The 22,728-nt window shown below is 47.4% G+C and overlaps 1 long non-coding RNA gene across 1 annotated transcript; it reads left to right on the top strand.

Annotated features, from left to right (window-relative positions):
• The first annotated feature begins 5,207 nt into the window (after positions 1-5,207).
• On the top strand, positions 5,208-6,315 carry LOC150000482 (uncharacterized). The gene is made up of 2 exons (XR_016513484.1): positions 5,208-5,344; positions 5,732-6,315. It is a non-coding gene; the product is annotated as an uncharacterized LOC150000482 (long non-coding RNA).
• The last annotated feature ends 16,413 nt before the right edge of the window (positions 6,316-22,728 follow it).

The following is a 22,728-nucleotide window of genomic DNA, read 5'->3' as shown; positions in this document are numbered from 1 at the left end:
CTGGTTCTAGGTGGATCTCGGCCTGAAGCCCACCACCCCTCACGCTTAGAGATAACAATGTATTTCCTCCCCCACCACCACCCAGAATGACTTGCCTGTGCACATTCTGGTCTATGTGGAACACTGTTTCTTCAAAATTCCCCTCTAGCGACCCAAGACTGGCTTAGACCACCCCTCCCGTGGCAAGGCCAGCTCTGGGTCCCCTGCCCTGGTTGAGCACATGGATCCCACAGAATGAACTGCATCCTTGTCGGCTCCACTAGCATGGAAGTCCTTCAAGCACAGGACCTGCCTCTTCTTTAACTTGGTATCCAGTAGGCACTCACTAAATGCTGGTTGAATAAATAAATGAATGACTGCAGAGGCGCAAGCTAACCGTTCATCAAGTTTATGGATGACATGAAATTGGAAGCAGTTTCTAGCCAGAGGTTAGAATCATAAAGCAGATTGGCTTTCACAAATGAGTGTGGCAAGGCTGAATTGGAATTGGATGACGTTCATTAAGTAACTAGTTTGAAGAAGTCATCACAGGGAGTTTGTGAGAGCTAGGGATGGAAGGATTTCTGTGCACATTCTGAGATAAGCTATGGGGGGCAGGCGGGACGTGCACCAGAAGAAGCTGGCCTGCAGAGCTCCCATGTCAAGGTCAATTCAGGGGCTTGTGACAAGGAAGACCCAGGCAAGTGTTTCTGCTTCCAGGAAGGCATTCTGAACTCTGTATATTGGGAGACAAAGAAGATGCAGCGAAGATACAAAAACAGCATTTAAAATAGTGAAAGGGGAAGACAAATGGATTACTGAAGTCGAGTTAAAGAGACGGGGTTGCTGTTTCTGTAAGGAAAAGAGAGAGAAAATCACTTCCCCAATGGGATTTAATGAGAGGCGCCACCCCAGGACGGAGATGGAATCCCAGAAGGAGCGGGATGAGCAGGGAGGCAGTGGCAGCCTGCCCTGCCCCCACTGCAGCCTCCAGAACTGCTGACACCCCTACTGTTTACGCTTTTATCGTTTGCAATGAAAGACGATGATGTGTGTGCGCACACTATATTGATTGTGCCTCTTAGATTTTTATGTCGTTGTGGAAAGTGGCAATTATGCCGACTCTGGTGGGAGCAAACGGCCCCAGGGGAGGACAATGCAGGTCCAAGAAAACTCAGAAGACAGACGGAGATGTCCAGCTCAGAAGTTGGGGCATGAGGCAAGCAGGACAGGGGAAGGGGCTGACTGAACCTGCAAAGGGACAGGAATCACCTAGGCTATAGGCTTTTATTAAGCACCTGTGATATACACTGTATTCAACTAGTGGTTTCACACTCCTCTGCCTCAAGGCCTTAGCCCTTGCTCTTCCCTCTGCCTGAAATGTTGTTCGCCACACTCTACCCTGTCATTCATTACTTTCCCTTTCAGGCCTCTTCTCAAGTGTCACTCCTCACAGAGTCCCATCCTGCCCATACCAGTCTCTCTCTGTCACATCACCTTCTTTTCTTCATAGCACTTTCACTCTGATATACAGAGTGGGGAAAAGTAGGTTTATAGTTGTTCATATGAAAAATAATACATTATTAATAAGTAATAAAATTCCAGTCAAGATGGAGGCATAGGTAGACACACTTTGTGTCCTTGCACAACCATAAAAAGGGTCACAACTAACTTCAAAACAAAAACCACCCAGAACTGCCAGAAAATCTAACTGTATGTAAGTCTGACAACCAAGGATTTAAAGAAGCCTTATTCACCCAGATGGGTAGTAGGGATGGAAATGGGAAGCCAAAGCAGAAAGGACACAGTGTGGTGGTGGCAGCGAGGTGGTGGCAGCCAGCAGAATGGGCAGTCCCATATTCACATGTAGCAGGTAAAAATCAGGAGGGATACCTAGGGAGCAAGCAATCCTAGGCCCAGGTCAGACCACAAAGCCCAGAGTTCCAGCACCAGGAAAATAAAGCCTCATAGCTTTTGGCTGTAAAAACAAGTGGGGGTTGGGGTAATGGAAGAAACTGCTAGTCTCTCAAAATAGTTCATTTAAAGGGCCCACATGGTCCTAGAACATCTGTGAACCCACCCACTCTGGGAACCACCACAGGGCAACAGCTAGAGGGACACTGGTCGCATATGGGAGTGGGGTGAAGTGACTGGAAATGGGGCAAGTTCCAAGCAAGCCTCCAGCAGTCAGGCAGCATCATTGTCCCCTCTTCAACCGCTCCTTCACATACAGAGCCACAAAGTAGTGAAGTGGGTCACCCTGCACTGATGAATACCTAAGGTTCCGCCCCATACAACTAACAGGTATGCTAAGTCAGGGAGTCAAAACATCTCCACCTAACACACAGAAATAAACACATAGAGGCTGCCAAATTGAGGAGACAAAGAAATATGTCTCAAATGAAAGAACAGAACAAAACTTCAGAAAAAGAACTAAATGAAATGGAAATAGCCAACCTATCAGAGACAGAGTTCAAACACTGGTGATAAGGATGCTCAGAGAACTCACTGAAGTACAACAAAAGCATAAGGGAAGAAATGAAGGCTACACTAAATTAAATGAAGAAAAATCCACAGGGAACCAACAGTGAAGAGAAGGAAGCCAAGGTTCAAATCAATGATTTGGAACATAAAGAAGAAATAAACATCCAACCAGAATAGAATGAAGAAACAAGAATTAAAAAAAAAAAACAAGGATAGAATAAGAAAGTTCTGAGACATCTTCAAAAGTGCAAACATCTGAATCATAGGAATGCCAGAAGGAAAAGAGGAAGAGCAAGAAATTGAAAACTTATTTTAAAAAATAATGAAAGAAAATATCCCTAACTTGGTGAAGGAAACAGACATACAAATCCAGGAAATAGACAAACAAGTTGGACCCAAAGAGGAACACACCAAGACACATCATAATTAAAATGCCAAAGGTTAAAGATAAAGAGAATCTTAAAAGCAACAAGAGAATAGCAAAGAAATACTTACAAAGGAGTTCCCATAAGACTATCAGCTGATTTCTCAAAAGAAACTTTGCAGGCAAGAAGAGACTGGCAATAAGTATTCAAAGTGATGAAAAACAAGGACCTACAACCAAAATTGCTGTATCCAGCAAAACTATCATTTAGAATGGAAGGGCAGATAAAATGCTTCCCAGACAAGGTAAAGCTAAAGGAGTTCATCATCACCAAGCCTTTATTATATGAAATGTTAAAGGGATTTATTTAAGAAAAAGAAGATCAAAACTATGAACAGCAAAATGACAACAAAGGCACAGCTATCAACAACTGAAGCTAAAAAATAAAAACAAAAACAAACCAAGGAAACAACCAGAACAGGAACAGAATCATAGGTATGGAGATCATTTGGAGGGTCATCGGCCGGGAAGGGGAAGGGAAAGAGTAAGGGGAAAGGCGCAGGGATTAAGAAGCATAATGGGTAAGTACAAAGTAGACAGGAGGATGTTAAGAATAGTATAGGAAATGGAGAAGCCAAAGAACTTATGAGCACGACCCATGGACATGAACTAAGGGGGGGTGGGATTGCTGGAGAGAAGGGGTATACTGGGCAGAGGAGGGCAGAGGAGAAAAATGGGGACAACAGTAATAGCATAATCAACAAAATATACTTTAAAAAATAAGTAATAATAGAAATATGTTTCACATACTCAAAACGGTGAACCTCCTTTTGCCCACCCTGTATTCTTCTTGTCTGTTTATGGGTTCATTGTCTGTCTCTCCCACCAAATTGTGAATACAGAAAGGATAGGGACCTTATCTCTTTTTCACTGCTTTGCCACCAACACTTAGAGGAGTTCTTGGCACACAACATGAGTGTAATGAATATTGATAAATATTATTAACTCCAGTTAACAGTGGAGGAAACCGAGTCTTAGAAAGTATGTTAATTAACACTCTGTTTGACTGTAAGTAACAGAATATTCAACTCATCCTCAGAGGTCCAATTGTTTAATGATGTCCTCATAGGCTGAGGAACTTTCTGTCTTCTGCCCAGTTTTTCTTAGACCACTACTCTTAGCTTGTCCCTCATGTGTTACAAAGTGGCTGCTGCTGCTCCTAACATAATTTGGCATTCAAAGCAAGGAGAGGAGAAGGCAAAATTCTAATTCAGTTGAGTAAGTTTTCCTTTTTATTGGACCTTTTCCATCTCCAGAATACCCCTCACTAGGATTCCAAACCCAGCTCTTTGGCCAGATTTGTGTCACTGTTGCAAGAGATATTGGGAAGCTGGACTCCCTGTGTTCCACAGTAGAGGGAAGCAAAAGAGAATGGGGTTGGACACGAGTATCAGTGATGGACACAACTATAAACAGCAGAACTAGGAGTTGAGCCCATGCCTGTCTGATCCCAGGGTCCCTGCCCTATTTGTCACACCCCGTGCTTCTCTCTTGGCATATGGGTAAGAGAGCAAAGGCATTAGAGCAGATACCAGAAGTGCCATAAAGTCTTTAGCCAATACACAGTTGTGTTGAAGCTGGCCTTTCTTTATCCCAGCATGTCCCCTCCTTCACACAGCACACCCCAGTGCTCTGGCCACAGCCATCCACTCAGGCTCCCTGAACCCGCTAGGTCTTCCACTCTTCCACTCCTTTGCACATGCTGCCTTTGCCCAAAGCCCCTGCCACCTCTGCACCAGTCTGTTCATCCTTCAAAGATCAGCTCAAATGCCACCTCCTCTAACTCTTCTCTTTTCCCAATTAGGCATGTGCCAGGGACCTGCCCTCTTGGCCGAGAAGGAGACAGACAATAAAATAAATAAATAAACAAACAAACAAACAAACAAACAAACAAATAAATAAATAAATAAATAAATAAATAAATAAATAAGACCGTTTTCTCCAGGGATAAGTGATGAAAGCAAAACAAGGTGATGTGTTAGAGAGCAACTGGGAGGCTGTGGAAGGCCGCATAACGCCACTCCTCCCAAAGATGTTCACGTCCTAATCCCCAGAACCGGAGAATAAATCAGGGCGTGTCCAAAGGTTACAGAGGGCTCCAGGCAGCATATGAGAAAGGAGTGACTGGCTTCTGTCTCTGGTGCTAGGGAGGTAACCTCTAAATTCTTAGAATTTCTAAAGAGGTAGGAGTGTCTTTGTTATTCATGGTGGCCTCTCAGATTACACCTGAGACTTTATCCTAATGAGGTGACTCAGGGAGGGGCCTAATGAGGTGACTCAGGGAGGAGGCTGGTCCTGCCAGAAAGAGCAGCCCTGTGATTAGAGTCGGAGCGCTGACCTCCGGGGAAGAGAAGGGCGCTGGTCTTAGAATTAAAGCACGCGGCCAACGACTCGATCAATTCAATCCATCCTGCCTACACAATGAAACCCTGATAAAACTCCGCACTTGAAGCTCCGGTGAGCTTCCTGGGTCGGCGATACTGGATGTGCTGGGTGGGGGGTTGCTGGAGGGTAATGCGTCCTGACTCTATGGGAGAGGACACGGAAGCGTCACATACCTTGTCCTTTGCGTCTCTCCCTTGGACTGCTTCCGATTTGTACCCTTTTGTAATCATAAATACAGTGCTTTCCTGAGTTCTATGAGTCATTCTAGCAAATGATAGAACCGGGGGGCGGGGGTGTGGCAGTGAAATCCCCTGACTTCGTAGCCAGCAGGTCAGAAGTGAGGGTGGCCTGGGGACACCTGAAGTTGCAGCTGGCATCTGAAGTGAGGACAGTCCTTGGAGGCCTGTAGCCTTCGCTTGTGAAGCGTGACCTCATTCCAGGTGGCTGGCATCATTGCAGGTTGCTAATCAGCTGACCTTGAGTTGGGAGAATATCCTGGACTTTCTGTGGGCTCACAACCAGGGTCCTCGGATGGAAGAAAGAGGCAGGGAAATGGCAGCACAGGCGGCCCAGCCAACACTGCCGGCCAGGGGCTGGAAAGGACATGGCCGCGGACCCCCTCCAGGATTCTGCCGAAGGAGCGCAGTCCTGCCTGCTGTCACCTTGACTGTAGCCCAGTGACCCCTAGTGTGGACCCCCAACCTCCAGAACTGGAAGATGACAGAAGCGGGTTGTTTTCAACCTCTGTTTTATGGTGATTTGTTAGAGCAACAATGGGAAACTAATACAGGGGTGTTACTTAGTGAGGGGGCCGGGTCAGGGACGGGGTCTCTCTGAAAAGGTGACAATTAAGGCTAAATTCCCCTCCTTGTTGTTGTGTTGTCGCTGGTTTTGTCTGTAAGAACCTCAGAAATGTAGACCTTACTGAATCAGAGGCACTGAATCACCTACTGGAAACTCGGGGGTGAGCCCCAGGAATGTTCCCCTCACAGCATTTTTGATTTGTTTACTTCTAAAATAAAATAAAATTCTTTTTGCTTTTATGTGTATAGTTTATAAATTTTAACTATCGTGTGACTATCACATCAGGATGCAGAAGTGTGCTGTCACCCCCATAGAGCTCCTGCATGCTGTCTCTTTACAGTCACACACTTCCCACACCCCAGCTCCTGGCAACCACTGACCCATTCTCTGTCACTAGAACTTTGTGGTTTTTTTATACTTCATTTTTTGTATTTGTCTGTTTTCCTTTATTTGTTATTATTTTTATTTTGTTCTTTTTGGAGCTTTGGGGTTTTTTGAGAATGTCAGATAAATTGAATCACTTTTTGAGGCTGGCTTCTTTCACTTAGCACAATGCTTCTGAAATGCTTTTAAGTGGTTGCATGTATCAATATAGTTGGCCATCGAACAACATGGGCCTGAATTGTGTGGGTCCACTTATATGTGGATTTTTTCCAGTAAATACCTGTATAGTTTTCAATCTGCAGTTGGATGTAGAGGGCTGACTATATGCATTGTTCTACACCATTTTATACAGCAGACTTGAGCACTTGTAACTTTTGTATCTGCACTGTGTCCTGGAATGAGTCCCCTGGAGAAACCAAAAGACAACTACATTTGAGGGGAGTCAAAAGTTGTATGCAGATTTTAGACTATGTAGAGAGGGTTGTCACCCCAACACTCATGTTGTTCAAGGGTCAACTGTAGTTTGTTCCTTTTTATTGCCAAGGGGTATTCTATTGAACAGATGTACCAGTTTATCCATTATTCTGGGGGTCCCCACCCCCACTCCCTCAGACGGTACTGGTGGGGGACCTGTTAGGAATGGGCTGCACAGCAGGAGATGCGCAGCAGTGAGCAGGGAAGCTTTCTTCACTTTACCACCTGAGCTCCGCCTCCTGTCCCTTCCCCACCCCACCCCCCATCTGTGGAAAAATTATCTTCCATGAAACTGGTCCCTGGTGCCAAAAAGGGTGGGAACCGAGGACATTTGGATTATCTCCCATTATTGGCAATTACCAATAGAGCTGCTATAAACATTTATCTGCCAGTTTTCATGTGAAGATAAGTTTTCATTTCTTTGGGGTAAATACTCAGGAGTGGGATTGTTAGGTCCTATGGTTAGTATAACTTTATAAAAACAGCGAAACTATTTTCCAGAGTGACTGCACCATTTTGCATTCCCACCACCAATGTGTGAGTTTCATTGCTCTGTATCCTTGTTAGCATTTGTTTTTGCCAGTATGTTTTCTATCTTAATAGGTGTGTGGTTGTAACTTTTTGCCCTAATGGCTAATGATGTTGGACATCTTCTCATGTGTTTATCCCTATATATTTTTGGCTAAAGTGTCTATTCAATCTTTTGCCCAGTTTTTAATTGGGTTTGTTTTCTACTGTTGAGTTCATCTACTTTTGATATAAATCTTTTGCTGGATATGTGATGTGCAAATATTCTTTCCAAGTCTGTAGTTTTTCTTTCGTTCTCTTAATGTCTTTCTCAAAGCAGGACTTTTGATTTTGATGAAACTCTTATGGGTTGTCCTTTTTAAAATATTTTTATTTTTTGACACTCAATATTATTTTATATTAGTTTCAGGTGGACAGCACAATGGTTAGACAATCATATAATTTATGAAGTGATCCCCTGGATAGTTCAAGTGCTCACCAGACACCACACATAGTTATTACAATATTATCGACCATACATATTCCCTGTGCTGTACTTTACATCCCTGTGACTGTTGTGTAACTACCAATTTGTGCTTCTAAATCCCTTCATCTTTTTCACCCAACTCATTAACCCCTGTATCCTCTGGCAGCCATCACTTTGCTCTTTGTATCTATGAGTCTGTTTCTAATTTGTTTGTTCATTTATTTCGTTCTTTAGATTCTGCATATAAGTGAAATCATGTGGTATTTGTCTTTCTCTGTTTGACATATTTCACTTAACACAATACCCTCTAGGTCCATCCAAGTTCTCATAAATGGTAAGATTTTATTCTTTTTATGGCCAAGTAATATTCCATTGCGTATATGTACCACTACTTTTTAAACCCATTCATCTATTATTGGGCACTTGGATCACCTTTATGTACTGTGCTTTTAATGCCATAGCTCTGCCTGTTTCCAGGTCACAAAGATTATCCCCTATGTTTTCTTCCAAAAATTTTATCTATAAGCTATCTAGAATTAATTTTTGTGTAAAGTGTAAGATTTAAATTAAGATTATTTTTCTGCTTATGAATATATCCTATTTTGTCTCTTTCTCTCTCCATTTTTTTTTTTTTTTACTATATCTCTTTTAAAGTTTTTTTCAGTGGTTGCACTAGGAATTACAATAGGTATACTTAATTTTCAGTCTACTTAGAATTTATATTTTACCACTTCATGTGGAACATGAAAACATTACCACTACATAGACCCTTTTACCCTCTTTTTTTGTTGTGCTTGTCTTCTATGTCATATCTCTATTCTTCAAAAATCCCATTAAACAATGTTATATATTTTTTATTTTCAGCCATCAAACATGTTTTAAAGAGCTCTGCAGGAAAATCAGCAGGAGAAAAATAGTCTATCAAATTTATCCAAATATGTACCACTTCTGCTACTTCTCCTTTATTCCTGATGTTTCAAGTTCTTTCTGCTCTTATCTCCCTTCTGTCTAAAGAACTTCCTTTAGCAATCTTTTAGTGCAGATCTCCTGGCAACAACTTTTCTTAGCTTTTCTTCATCTGAGAGTGTCTTTATTTTACCTTCATTTCTGAAGGATATTTCCTCTGCAGAATTCTGAGTTGCAAGTCCTTTTCTTTCAGCATTTAAAACTGTTGTTTTACTGCCTTCTGGCATTCATGGTTTCTGATGAGAAACCCACAGTCATTGAAATCATTGCTCACCTATAAGTAATGTTATTTTTCTCTGGTTGCTTTTAAGATTTTTTTTTTTTTTTTTTTTGTCTTTAGTTTTCAGAAGTTAGTTATGCTGTGTCTAGGCATAGATTTCTTTGTATTTCTGGATTCGCTGAGCTTCTTAAGTCTGTATGTTTCTGTTTTCCACCAAATTTGGAAAACTTTTACCATTATGTTTTACTGATTGATTGAATTTTAGAGAGAGAGAGAAACAGAAATATTGATTTATTGTTCTACTTATTTACACACTCATTGGTTGCTTCTTGCGTGTGTCCTGACTTGGGATGGAACCTGCAATGTCGGTGTATCAGGACAATGTGCTAATCAACTGAGCTATCCAGCCAGACTTACCATTTTTCTCTATAAAAAAAATTTTTTTATCCTCACCCAAGGACATTTCTTTTTATTGCTTTCAGAGAGAGAGGAAGAGAGAGAGAGAGAGAGAGAGAGAGAGAGAGAGAGAGAGAGAGAGAGAGAGAGAGAAAGTGAGAGAGAGAGATCAGTGTGAGAGAGAAACATCAATCAGTTGCCTTCTTGTATGTGCTCCAACCGTATGCACCCCAACCAGGGATCAAACCAGCAACCTAGGCATGTGTCCTGACAGGGAATCAAACCTGTGACCCTTCAGACTACGGGAAGATGCTTCAACCAACTGAGCCATGCCAGCCAGGGATACCATTTTTCTTTAAATGTTTTTTTTCTAGACCCCGCTCTTTCTGTTCTTCCAAGACTCCAATGACCTGAATGTTACACTTTCTGATATTGTCCCACAGGTCCCTGAGGCTCTGTTCATTTGTTTTTCTAATCTTTTTTCTCCCTGTTACTCAGATTAGGTAACTTCTATGGGTCTATCTTCCAATCCACTGGCTGTTTCCTCTCAGCTCCATTCTGCTATGGAGCCCATCCAGGGAGTTTATTATTTCAGTTATGTATTTCTCACATTTAAATTTCCATTTGGTTCTTCTCAATATCTTCTAATTCTGTGCTGAGACTTTCCTTTCATTTCAAGAGTATGTACCCTTTTTATGGGACCGTTTTTATAATAGCTGATGTAAAATCTTGAATACCTCAGTTAAGTCATCTCAGCATTGGAATCTGTTGATTGTCTTTTCCCAAGTGAGTTGAGATTTTTCTGGTTCCTCCTGTGTGGTACAATTTTGATGTTTTCCTTTTAGCATTCAGGTTCCCACCAACCTCCTGTAGGTTGTGGTCCAAATGTCAGTTCATTTGCAAAGTTTATAAAGTGTTATTTGGATCTGTCCCATAAAGGCACCACCCCCTGGCCAATCTGGGGTTTGGGCAATGGTCTTTTACATAGTTCAGTTCTCGGGTTTCTGTATGCTGCTTATGGTCAAACCATGTACAGTTTGGGGTGAGCTCAGATTTCATAAAGAACTCTAACAGGTGCTTTCTCTCCTTCCTCTCTGTGATCTTTCCTGGACTTTCCAGTTCTCTGAGGTTCCCCTTTTCCAGTCCAGAGGCCAGAAAGCTCCAGTTTTATTTACTTGTCCTGGCTGTGCACTTCTGTAGGTGCTGGTGTTGAACCCAAGCTGCAGAGACAGCAAAGTAGCAGTGGCCCTTCCCACAGGTGAGGAAGGTTCCCCTCCTTCAGGAAGTTTGGGTTCCTGCCCATCATGCCCCAGTTGCTGCTGCTGCTGCTGCAGCCAACTAGTGATTGTTTGGGAGCTGGGGCACAAGAGGATGGAAAAGAGGGGAAAGAAAAGGCAAACATGAGGCATCAAGCAATAGGTGACCTTTTTCTTGGTCATCCAGACAGAATCAGAGGGTCCTTCCTGGAGCTCCCTGCAGAGATGGGGAAACCCAGTTCAAGGTTTCAGGCTGCACTGAGTCCAGCCCAGGGATACTGGAGTGAGAAAAAGTAGTGAACTTACCACTGATTTGGCGTTACTTTTATATCTTGCCTTCTTTCAAGTGAATTCAAAAAGCTAGTCCATGCATTTCATCCAGGTTTTAAGCTGCATACAGTAGGAGAGACAGGGTGGAGTGTGTTTGCCTCATCTCACCTGGAACTGGGACCTCCCAGTATTGTTTTAAAGGACATGATGTGTGCCTACCCACCTGGTGCTAAAGCCATCACTCAGTGAGCTCCTCTTATGTCAGGCACACGAACAGAACTTCGCGTTCCCACTTACATTCAGGCAGCTCAGGGTTTGAACCCAGCTGTCCCTCTTTCTAGCTGTGTGATGCTGGGCAAGAATCCAAAATGGGTATAATCCTCAGCGTCCTGGTCTGGAAAACACAATCATAGGAGTGTGGTGAGGAGGAGATCCAATAATGCATAGAAAGCTCTTTATCTCAGGACCCAGTGGGTAGTATGTGCTCAAGAAACAAGGGCTGCTCTTGGTATTATTATTACCACTTATTTTACTGCAGGCAGAGTCCTGGGGTTGCAAGTTACAGAGATGGACTCTGCCTACATTAAGCACAAAGGGAAGGTATATTTGGAGCTCCCAGAATTCAGGAGCTGGAGGACCAGGTTTAGGAACAGCAGGGACCACAGGCTGGGTTGAGGTTCATAGACGAGCTCATTCCTGGCCCCACAGCATGAGACATGCTGACCCACAGGCTCCCACTGTGGGAGGCATCACTGCCTTCCCATGAAGACCACACCCACTGGGGACCTTTCCAGAGGGACATGGGAACTAATACGCAAGGGGCCATGGGTTCTGAAAACAACAAAAACAACAACAACAACAACAAAAACCCTCTTCCCTCTTACTAGTTATAAGGCAGGCAGTTATCCTAACCTTTCTACACCTTGGTTTTCTCACCTGTCAAATAAGGCTAATAATAGTATGAACTGAAGATTTCATTCGATAACATCAGAAAAAAAATAATTTGGGATCAGGCACTGAGCTAGTGCTCCAATACAAAATATTATGTTTGTTAGTACACATGGCTGCTCATTCCGTCTTCACAACAACTTCTGGGTGTTACTGGCCTCACTCTCTAGCTGAGAAACTTACAGAGTGCTGTGATTTGGCCAAAGATGCAGGTGGAACTCCTTTTAAAGCTGGTTTGGTTCCCAATAAACCTCACATGTCATCAAGGTGGGGGTGGTCAGAGTGCCACCAATGGAGAGGCAGACCCCTTGTGTGTACAGCTGAGAATAACAGCAGCCGCAACAGAGGCAGATCCAGGGAATGGGGTCTGGTAACAAGGGCTGTGGGACCCCTGCTCTTCTGAGGTCCTGCAGACGTTGGAAGAAGGTGCTGCCTACAGTGTGGGTGCACTTGTGTGTGCGAAGCATGTCTACCCTCAGCACACACGTATCCTGCTCTGTGCTTTTCTTTCTTTTTATTTTTATTTTATTTTATTGTTTTTCAATTACAGTTGTCCCATTTTTCCCTCATTGCCCCCCGCAACCCAGCCCACCCCTTCTCCCACAGTCATATCCTCCCCCCCCCCGTCATTCATGTCCATGAGTCATTTATACATATTTCTGTGCTTTTCTTACCAAAAACATCAGTTATTTGAACATGGCTGTCAGAATAAAAAATCTGTATGACACCCCACTCATGGGCTTGGGGGAAGGGCAGGGTTGCCACAGGGTCTGTGGGTATGAAAGTGGCTGGTGCCACTTTCAGGGCTAGGCTGCGGCAGGGTGGTTGGGTGGCAACGGGACACGAAGCAGGGGCAGGGGAAATGGAGGAGCAAGTGGGACCTGTGAGGGGCGGGAGGTGATGCCGCTGCAGATGACATCTTGGTCCTTTCTGCCTATTTCCCTCCTTCCTGCCTTCTTCCTTAGCTTTTTTCCCCCACTTAAGAAAAAAGCTGTAATGAGAACAGCAAGATTGATTATGTCATTCTGGCCTTTGAGGGAAGAAGGGGGGACAATATCAAATTATTGGACAGGGTTCTTTTAAAGAACTGCTGCCTTAATTTATTTTCTTATATTTTTGTCAATAGCTATTCCTTTTTACTTAAATAAGCACTGCACTTTTTAAATGACTTTGCTTGGGCAAAACAAACACAGTCACTTCATACTTTTCCTTCCTTTTAAAACTTATTTAAAACACAGCGAGTGACTACAATGGACACAGGGCCTGACCAAAGCTCAAAGGTGACAGGTGACTTTAGAGAGATGTCCAGCCCCAGGTGGTATGGGGGCAGGAGGGAGGTTGGACACAGCAGCAGACTCATGGCACAGCCTGGGTCCCAGGCCTATGCACACCCCCCACCCTGCCTTGAGGAGTGTGAGTCAGTGAGTCTGCAATGGGTCCCAGACTCGGTTCTGTAAGCTCAGGTGACTGGATAATAAATCCAAGCTCGTCAGCATCTTTCAGCACTCAGCCCCTGCTCACCCCATGCACCCTGGACTCTGTCCTGCAGCTCAGACTCACGTTTTCAAATGGCATTCAACCCTGTCACCCTGCCTGGGCGGCTCCATCTCTTCATTCATTCATTCAGCTGCACATCGCAAATGCATTTATTCAGCACCTTCCCATGCCAGGCACTGGGCTTGGCATTACAAGGAGTAACATGCAGAGATGCAGAGAGAGGAAGAGTCCTTGCCCTGCAGAAGCCTACAAAACAGCCGAGGGGTGGGGTGGGGTCGAGGGGAGACAGGGCTCTGATTCTCTGGACTCTGTTGCATCACATGTCATCAGAGGTCCCAAATCCAGACATCCCCAAGAATCCAAGAGAACCCTTGATTAGTGAAGAGGAGGCAGGGTTCTGGCTAATGTGGCCCACAGGCCCCTTCCACATGGGACTGCAACCCAATTGTGCCTTCTGGAAGGCAGCTCAATGCTGACAACTAGTTTTCCAGAAGCTAGGAATCTGGGTATTGGTATGAAATCTCCTGGATTTTCAATGCAACTCTGGTTTTCTTTAAATCCACCTGCCCTGGGAGCCAAGACAAAACCAGCTTGCCTGCAGACTGACGGGCAGCTAAGACTCCAGTTCAAACCCTCTTGGAACCTGAGGCAGAAGGACCTGCAGGTTGGGGGGGGGGGGGGCTAAAATGTCCCCACCCTTCAAGGGACCACCCTGGGTGGATGAAGCCTGACCAGACAGCCTGAGCTGCAGCAGGCTCTGCCCTGGGGCACCCCCACTCCAGGACTGCCCACTCCCCTCGGCCTGTCCCCTCCTGCCGCCCCAGGAGACCCTACCAGGGCTAGTCTCTTTTCTCCATCATAGCCATCCCCCAGGAAACAGGCTTCACCCCACTTGCTTTGCGGGCTTAAATAATAAATTGCATCAGAGAGAGGGAAATTAAGCAATGCTGGATGGGGAACTGGGGGCTGGGGGCTGGAGGCTGGAGGCTGAGATGGAAAATCTGATGAGGAGCCAGTGAAGTGAAAAGGGGCAGGCAGGCAGCTGCTGCACGGGGGTGGGTCTTCCCTCTGCCCCATCCCCTGAGCTTGGCCTGGAGCAGAGCTGCATTGCAGCCTCCATCTGTCAAAACCAGGCATCTAGCTCAGTCCTGCCAAGTCTCAAAAGGAGAAGAAGCTGGCTGCCTGACCCACTCCCCTTTAGCCCAGCCCCTCTCTACCAGCCTTGCTCACACACGCTGGGAACCCAGCACCCCTCAGATTAGTCCCCCTCTTGGTTCATCCTGATCAGTAGAAGTGGAGGTGCCCAGCAGCTTTCTTCCTTTCACCCCTTAGTCTCCCTTTTTCTTGGGATCCCCCATTCTCTGACCCCAGGGAACCTGATGGTCTAGGGCTAACATTTATGCCCCACACAGCAGATCAGAGCAGTTTCCTGTCAAAGCACTAAGAAGACCCTCCAGGCTGGGGAGAGCCCTGGAGTGAGGTGGAGGAGAGGAAAGCTATCCTGGCCATGTGTGGAATTTGCAGGTCCCAGGGTAGCAGGATTGTGCCTAACTTTGGAGGTGAGGCCTGGGGAACAGCAGGGCCCATAGGAACCCCCACCCACTAGGTCCCCAGCCAGCAAAGTATATGAAAACTCATTCAGAGGGGTCAGGACACACAGCCTTGGGCAGCTTGGAGGGTCTCTATGTGTGCCATCAAGGCAGGAGGTTTGTCTTGCAATGAAACAGTCACCAGAGTGGCCCTGGAACCTACCAGGGGACAAACCCCATGAAAGGGAAGGGGTATGTGGCAGGGGATTGGATCTGGAGCAGACAGGACAGGGGACCTCATCAGGAGCCCGTGTGGCTGACAGGGAGCCCTGAAAGTGTGCATGCAGCCTGGACGTGGGCACAGGTCAAGGAGCTTAGCCCTATCAGAGACCTTGACCCTCCATGAGCCCCTTGCCCATTGCAAGTGCAACCCTAGTGAGACAGAGCAGACTTGAGTGACTGCAGAGACCCAGAATTGACCAAGGACGCTCCAAATTGACTACATTTATACTGAACTTACTATAATGGGGCTAAGATAGAAATTGAGTTTTCAAAAGCTTGAGAACTGCTTTTGCACACGTGATTTTGTAGCCCGGGAGCCTGCCTAGTGCTTGGCACTGAATTTTCAAGAGGCATTTGGGGTCCCATCAGGGACTCGTGCAGGGACGGATGCAGCAATGAGCCAGGCAGCCAGGAGCCGAGGTGCCTGCCCATGGGTGCACAGAGGTATTGGGGGAGCCCGTTTCAGACTGTGGGGAGCGCTGTTAAGAACGTGGCCCAGGGACCCGGAATCACAGTTTAGGACTCCTCTGGAGGGGACCCAGGGCGACCTCACTGAGGCAGGACACTGGACTGGGAGAAAGAGCTGAAGGTGAAGGTCTGTGGCGCGGGGACAGCAGGTGCACGGGTGGGAGCTTGGAAGGGCTTCCAGGAGAACAGTAAGACAGCCGCTGCCGCCCCCCGCCCCCCCACCACCACCACAGCATTGCGCTGGGGCAGTGAGCTGGGAAGGCACAGGCAGTCTGCCCTTTACGTTCAGCGTGATGGGACAGCAGGGGCAGGAGGACGGGAGGCAGGGAAGAGACCTGATCTGATTTACTTATTTTAAAGGATGGCTCCCGTGACAGGGCACAACCTGCTGTAAAGCAGCACCAAGCAGACTAACAGCCCGCATGCCGACCTCGCGGCCTGCACTGGACCACAGCGCAGCCCCCACCCACTCAGGGGCTCCAGCCACAGACTCCTCCTCCACACCACGCAGCAGGGAACAGTGCAGGACTCCACGTGCCAAGACCAACTGCTCCAAAAGTCCTGGCTGCTTCTCTCTCTTCTCGCTCTCTCCCTCCAAATTTGCCTCCAGATCACATCCCCTGTTGTCCCTTCACTGTCTGAGTCCTTCTTGCCTCTCTTGTTTGCCTTTCTTTGTCTTCCCCTCATTCTCTCCTGACTGCTTCCCCCTCCCTGCGTTAAACATGTGCTTTCTCTCCAAGAGTGAACACTTTCCCGCATGCTGTGTGCTAGGCATGTAATATCCATTCATGTACATACATGCATGTGTAATATCTATGGCAATTGTCACAGGACTCTCTCAGTTGCAGAAGCCCAAGCCACATTGGCCTGGAATGGTACGACAATGTGAACTGAAAAGTCAATGGGTAGATCTGGCTTAAGGCAGACTGGACCCAAGAATGCAAACTATGTTTCTGTTATGGACTGATGTGTCCCTCCAAATTTGTATGTTAAAGCCTCAGCCACCAACTTATTTGAAGACAGGGCCTTTAAGGAGGTAATCAAGGTAAAAAAGGTGGGTCCTGATACGATAAGATTAGTGTCCTTATAAGAGAGACAGAGTGTGTGCTCTCTCTCCCCTCCACCACCATGTGAGGCCACAATGAGAAGCTAGCCGTCCATAAGGCAAGAGGATAGGCCACGTAATGAAGCCTAACTTGCCAGCATCTTGAACTTGAACTTCCCAACCCCCAGAACTGTGAGATATAAATGTCTATTGCTTCTCTCTGGGTTCCGACCTAGTTTCCAGCAACATGGATAAATGCACCAAAAAGGTTGGAAGTGTTAGTGAACAGGGGACTTGTTACGGTGTCTCCCTCAGGAAGATGGTGAAGAAAATTGAACTCAACCAGCACAGCAAGTGCATTTGCTCCTTCTGTGGTGAAACGGAGAGGAAGAGCCAAACTGTGGTTCCTGCATGGAAACATGGCTGGTGGCGCCTGGACCTATAGCAGCACCACCCTGCCGTCACAGCCCAGCCTGCCATCAGGAGATAGGGGGCTGAAAGGCCAGGAGACACTCCATGGTCTGAAACATTGCTAGCCTAAAATAAATGGGCTAATTTATGTAACAAAAAAGTTAAATAAATAAATAAATGTCTGTTGTTTAAGCTACCCAGTCTGTGGTATTTTGTTTTTATTTATTTATTTTTAGTGGGCGGGGGGAGGAAGAGAGGGTGAAAGACATCGATGTGAGAGAGAAAAACATCAGTTGGTTGCCTCTCGCACGCACCCTGACCAGGGACCGAACCTACAACCCAGGTATGAGTCCTGACTGGGAATCGAACTGGCGACCTGTCTCTTTGCAGGACGATGCCCAACCCACTGAGCCACACCAATCAGGGCATCTGCAACATTTTGTTATTCCAGCCTGAGCTGACTGAGACAGACTACACTTCTTTCATCCCTCAGCTCTGCTTTCCTCTGAGTAAAGTCATTCTCAGATAAACCACCTCTTCACAGAGGCCCCCAACAGCTCCAAGTTACATGCTCACCACTCAGCACCCCTGGGAGAGCCAGCTCCTCCTTGCCAACCCTTCGAACCAAGGTGCCAGAATACAGTCTTGTGGGCCAGGCCTGCATCACCTACTGACTGCTGGAGCAGGGGCCCCAGGCAGGGCTGAGGAACAGACAAGGTGGGAAGGGCAGAGCTCTCCCTGTTTGGGGTGAGGGCTGAAGGCTCAGAGAGCTGAGGGGCTTGCCCGGGGTCCCAGAGCTGCCACGTCTGCTGATTTCTCACCCTGTGTCTACACGAGGACACCCACTCTGTCCCCACAGCCTCCTCCATGCCTCTCCCATGACTGCTAGACCACCCAGCTCCCCTGCCACCTCCTGCCTCCCTCCTCCTCATCGGCTCCTATCAGTGTCACTGACTGAAAAGACACACTGGGTAACAGGAAATATGATGGCTCTGCCCACCGCTCCCTCAGCCCCTTCACTCCCCCAGGCCTGCGTGTGGCCAGACACGTGGACCCTGAGGAGTGGGGTGCGGGGCGTGTCCTGGCCCAGCCAGCTCCCCTGCCACGCTGCCTCCGTGACCCATGGGAGCCACCAGTCACTGTCCTGAATTAAGCCACGGGTTGCGGGTATGAATATTCAGACACCACATCAAGTGTGCCAAGACCGCAACCTCGTCTTCCTACTGTCAGTATTCCGCTGTAGTTCAAATCCCCCTTTTTCTGCCAGCAGCAGAAAATGAGACTTGGTGAGCTCAGCAATTAGGATTTAAACTCAGTTGGTTCAGGGCACCCTTTCCCCCATCTCCTTGTCCCCAGATTCCAGTGAATGTTGATGGTGCCAGAATACGGTGGGGGACATTGGCAGATGGGTCATAGGTCCATGTTGACCCTGTTGGCACCCCCAAGACATACATGAGGACATCTGGTTCTTGGCTGCCATCTCCCTTCAGCATTGGCAGCCGACGAGGTGTCTGTATCCCCATCTGGTGCCTGCTTGTAAGGGCCAAGACAGTTTTGATGGTGGTCTCCCGTCGTCACAACTGGGAGGCCCCTCCAGGCCACCACCACCCCTGCTCCAGGAATCTTGGCTGTTCCCCCAGTGCTCAGGGGACAGGAAGCTCACCGGGCTGTCCTTGCTTTGTGCCATCTCTCACCTCCTGTCTACAGCCACCACTGCATAAAGGCTCAGGGTACCTCAAGACCTCACCCAGACAGGAAACAAGGCTCAGCTATTCCTTTATCAGATCCCCAACTCCCTTGGGGCATAATCCTCCCACCCACCCCCCCATACCCCCAACACACAGGAGAGCCCAGCAGGCCCAGCTCACTCCTTCCCTCCCTATACTCCTCCTTTTCCCAGCCAGCCAGGATCTGTAGTCTCATCTCTCTGTGGTGGGGGCAACACACTGTGCTCAGCAGGCAGAGCTCCAGATTTACCACTTATGATGGGACCCGGGTCTTTGGAAGCTCAAAAGTGGAGAGTTAATACCTTTTCTCTCTCTTTGCTTCTCCACCTGGCCTGCCCCGCTGCGGCCAGGCCTGGGTGCTATGGACGGTGCGGATGAGATAGGGTAAAGAGGGCCTTGTGGGCAGTACTAGCCCACACAGGGGCTGACTTCTGTGTCACTTGCCCCATTCTGGCTGGGGTGAAGCCACAACCCTGGGGAGACAAAACCACTTCTGGGGACCTTGTTCTGAGAGCCACACATGAGGTAGGGGTTGGATGCAGAGGTGTGTCTTTCCCTCTGGGTCAGGTCCATCAAGACATCAAGATGCCTGGTGGGGAACCCCTAGCAGAGGTCAGACGAAGGGCCCAGCCCAACACACAGAGGTCGAGAGGACCTGGAAATGGAGAGCAGGGGCCAGCAGTTGGTGAACAAGGCCCAGGAGCTGACACTGGGGTGAAGGGGCCAGCCTGCCTGGCCTGCACCTCCTGGCTCTCCCTGTTTATACCTCTGTGAAGTCCCAGCAATAACAAAGCTGTGCTCAGGGGACCCAAGGAAAAGTTATTCACATGGGAGCCAGGACAGCATGGGTAGCAGGAACCAGAGGAAAAGGCTGCCAGGGAAAGAGAGAAATTCTGAGCAGAGAGGTCCAGATTTCATTCATAGAAGCAGGAGCTCCTTGTGGGGCCCCAAACTCAGAGGGAAAACTGCAGAGGACAGACAGGGCTTATTTGCCTGGTCACATCAGGGTGCACCACGTGGCCCCTGGTGGGCTCCCGGACCCTCAGCCCCTCTAAAGTACTAATGGAATTAGTCAAGTATCTTTTGGTTTCAAGTGACCGAAGTGCCACTGTGACTATCTTAATCACAAGAGGAAATATGCTAACTCACAACTGAAAGTCAAGCGGTGGCTGAGCTGGCTACTGGGAGTCTCTGAGAAGGTTCACTCTGTGTATCAATTTGACTGGACTTGGGGGGCCCAGATATTTGGTCAAACGTTGTTCTGAATATGTTTGTGAGGGTATTTGTGGATGAGGTTTACATTTGAATCAGATAGCTGAGTGGGACAGATTGCTCTCCCTGGTGTGGTTGGGCCTCACCCAACCAGTTGCTGGCCTGAATAGAACAGAAAGGCAAGACAGAATCCCACCTACCTGGTTGCCTTTGAATGGGAACACTAGATACCAATTCCTCCCAGGTCTCCCACTGGCCAGCTTTCAGCTCTCCTGGCTCTACAGCTTGCCAGCACCCTGCAGAACTTGGGACTTCTCAGCCTCCATACTCACAGGAGCCAATTCATTATAATCACTCAATCCATCTCTCACTCTTTGTCATTACCCCCCTCCCCTCCCCGTCCCTTCTATTGGTTCTGTTTCTCTGGAGAACCCTGACTAATACAATCCCCTGGAGCCTTTGAGGGAAGGAGACTCCAAGTGCACATCAAGAAGTGGCTGAAGCTGCCTGACATGGCCAGGGTCTGATGGAGATGAAGCCTACCCAGCAGAGAGCAGAGCTGGGGGTGCAAGAAAGCCCACTTCTCTCCTGGATAAGCTTGTGCCACCAGCTTCTGAAGTTGCCTCAAAAAGCAATTCCCCCTACTAGGATGGCTGGAATCAAAAATCAGATGATAACAAGTGTTGGCAAGAAATGCAGAGAATTCAGAATCCTCACACACTGTTAGCAGAAACATAAAGTGGTGTGGCCGCTTTGGAAAAGTCTGGACGTTCCTCATACACGGAGTTCTCATGTGAAGCAGATGTTCCACTCTTAAGGAAATGAAAACATATATCCACACTGAAGTGTGTACGTGAATGTTTATAGAATTATTCATAATAGTCAAAAAAGTGGAAACAACCCAAGTGTCCATCACCTGATGAATGATAACCAAAATGTGGTCTATCCATGCACTGGCATGCATATTACTCAGCCATAACAGGAATAAAGTAGTGACAGGCTGCAGCATGGACGAACCTTAAAAACATGCTGCTGAATGAGTTAAGTCAGACACAAAGGCCACACGGTGTATGATCCATTCATGTGAAATGTCCAGAACAAGAGGTCTCCAGAAACAGCAGATTGGTGGTTGCCTAGGGTTGGGGGAATGTGAGAATGATGGCTAAAGGGTCTCTTTTGGATGTGATGAAAATGTTCTAAATTGACTGTGATGATGGGTGTATCTGTGAATACACTAAAAACCACTAAATTGTACACTTTAAATGGGTGAAGTGTATGGTGTAGAAATTTTATCTCAATAAAGCTGTTTTGGTTTTTTTTTAAAAAGCAACCCTCTCTTGTAATCTTTGCAATTTGGCTTCCCAGAGAGTTCTAGAACCTGAGTCTTTCTCCCAAGATGAACAGCCTGGTCCCCACTGAGCCACGGCCCCCATTTTCCTAGCTGCCCTCTCATATCCCTGAGGGGAGGGGGGCCAAATGCTGTCCCATTGGCAGGGCCTGGGCAGAGGGCCTCAGCCCACACCTGTGGGCTGAACTAAGTCTCCTGTGCTCGGCTGGACCCACAGGTCTCCATGCTGCCATCAGGGAGCTGGGCTCCTTGGAGTATCCTCCATGGCCAGGGCTCCACCCCCTGCCCTGGATTGCCACGGTCCACCAATTAAGCTTTGCCTCACCATCTCCTGGGTACTGCTGAGCTATCCTGCGAGCCACACAGGAGTCCCTGATTCCCACCCTCCAGCCCTTGCCTGTGGCTTCCCCATCATATCGAGGGCCATGCCTGTTGACATTTTGCCTGACTCACCAAATCCTACCTCCACCTGTGTGGTCACACCTGGAGCTCTTGGGGTCCTTCTAGCATGCCAGGTCTCCCCTTCCACTCTGGTGCCCTGTCCAGCCAGCTCTTTGCAGCTCCCCTCTCTTCTATCCTCTTGGGTAGGAACCCAAGAGTGAACCTTCATGTGCTTTCCTTTGCAGTCACCCAGGAGACAGGCAGTGGTGAGGGTTCCAGGGGCCACTAGCTGTAGCCCCACCATGGCGACACTTTGGGCAGCAATTGGGTAGTGACTTCCAGCTGAAAATGCATTCTACTCCCCACCAGTAAGTTCACTGCTCACCTGCCCTCGAGAAACTGGCCCAGGTGCCCAGGACAAGGACAAAGGTCCCTGTAGCATGGCTCGTAATTGTGAATAGCTGGAAGATGCCCAAGTGTTCATCAGGGGACACTGGGTGGCCAAACCACGGGCTTCTCCTGGAAGGAAGAACCGCATAGCAATTCCCAGAAGGAAGGAGACCCACACGGGTCTGTGCACACAAAGCTCAAAAACACTGAGAGCAAAAAAACAAGGAACTGGATGATACCATTTAAGAAAGCTGTGTATACTTGTGAAATCAAGAAGAAAAATATTTTAATAGCAGATACCTCTGGGGAAGGGGAAGAAGAGGTGGGGCTGGGGCTGGTGGTCACAGGGGGCATCACCTGAAATGTTCTCAGTTTTTCAAAAGGAGAACAGATCCCTGTATGACATATGTGATTTATCATAACTGAAGGAAGACAAAGAATTCCAAGGGCTGGG

This window comes from Furipterus horrens, unplaced genomic scaffold (genome assembly GCF_987537825.1).
Source record: "Furipterus horrens unplaced genomic scaffold, mFurHor1.1.pri manual_scaffold_10, whole genome shotgun sequence".
Classification (NCBI taxonomy): Eukaryota; Metazoa; Chordata; class Mammalia; order Chiroptera; family Furipteridae; genus Furipterus; species Furipterus horrens.
Note: the sequence above shows the minus strand (reverse complement) of the source record. Positions and strands in the feature narration are given on the sequence as shown.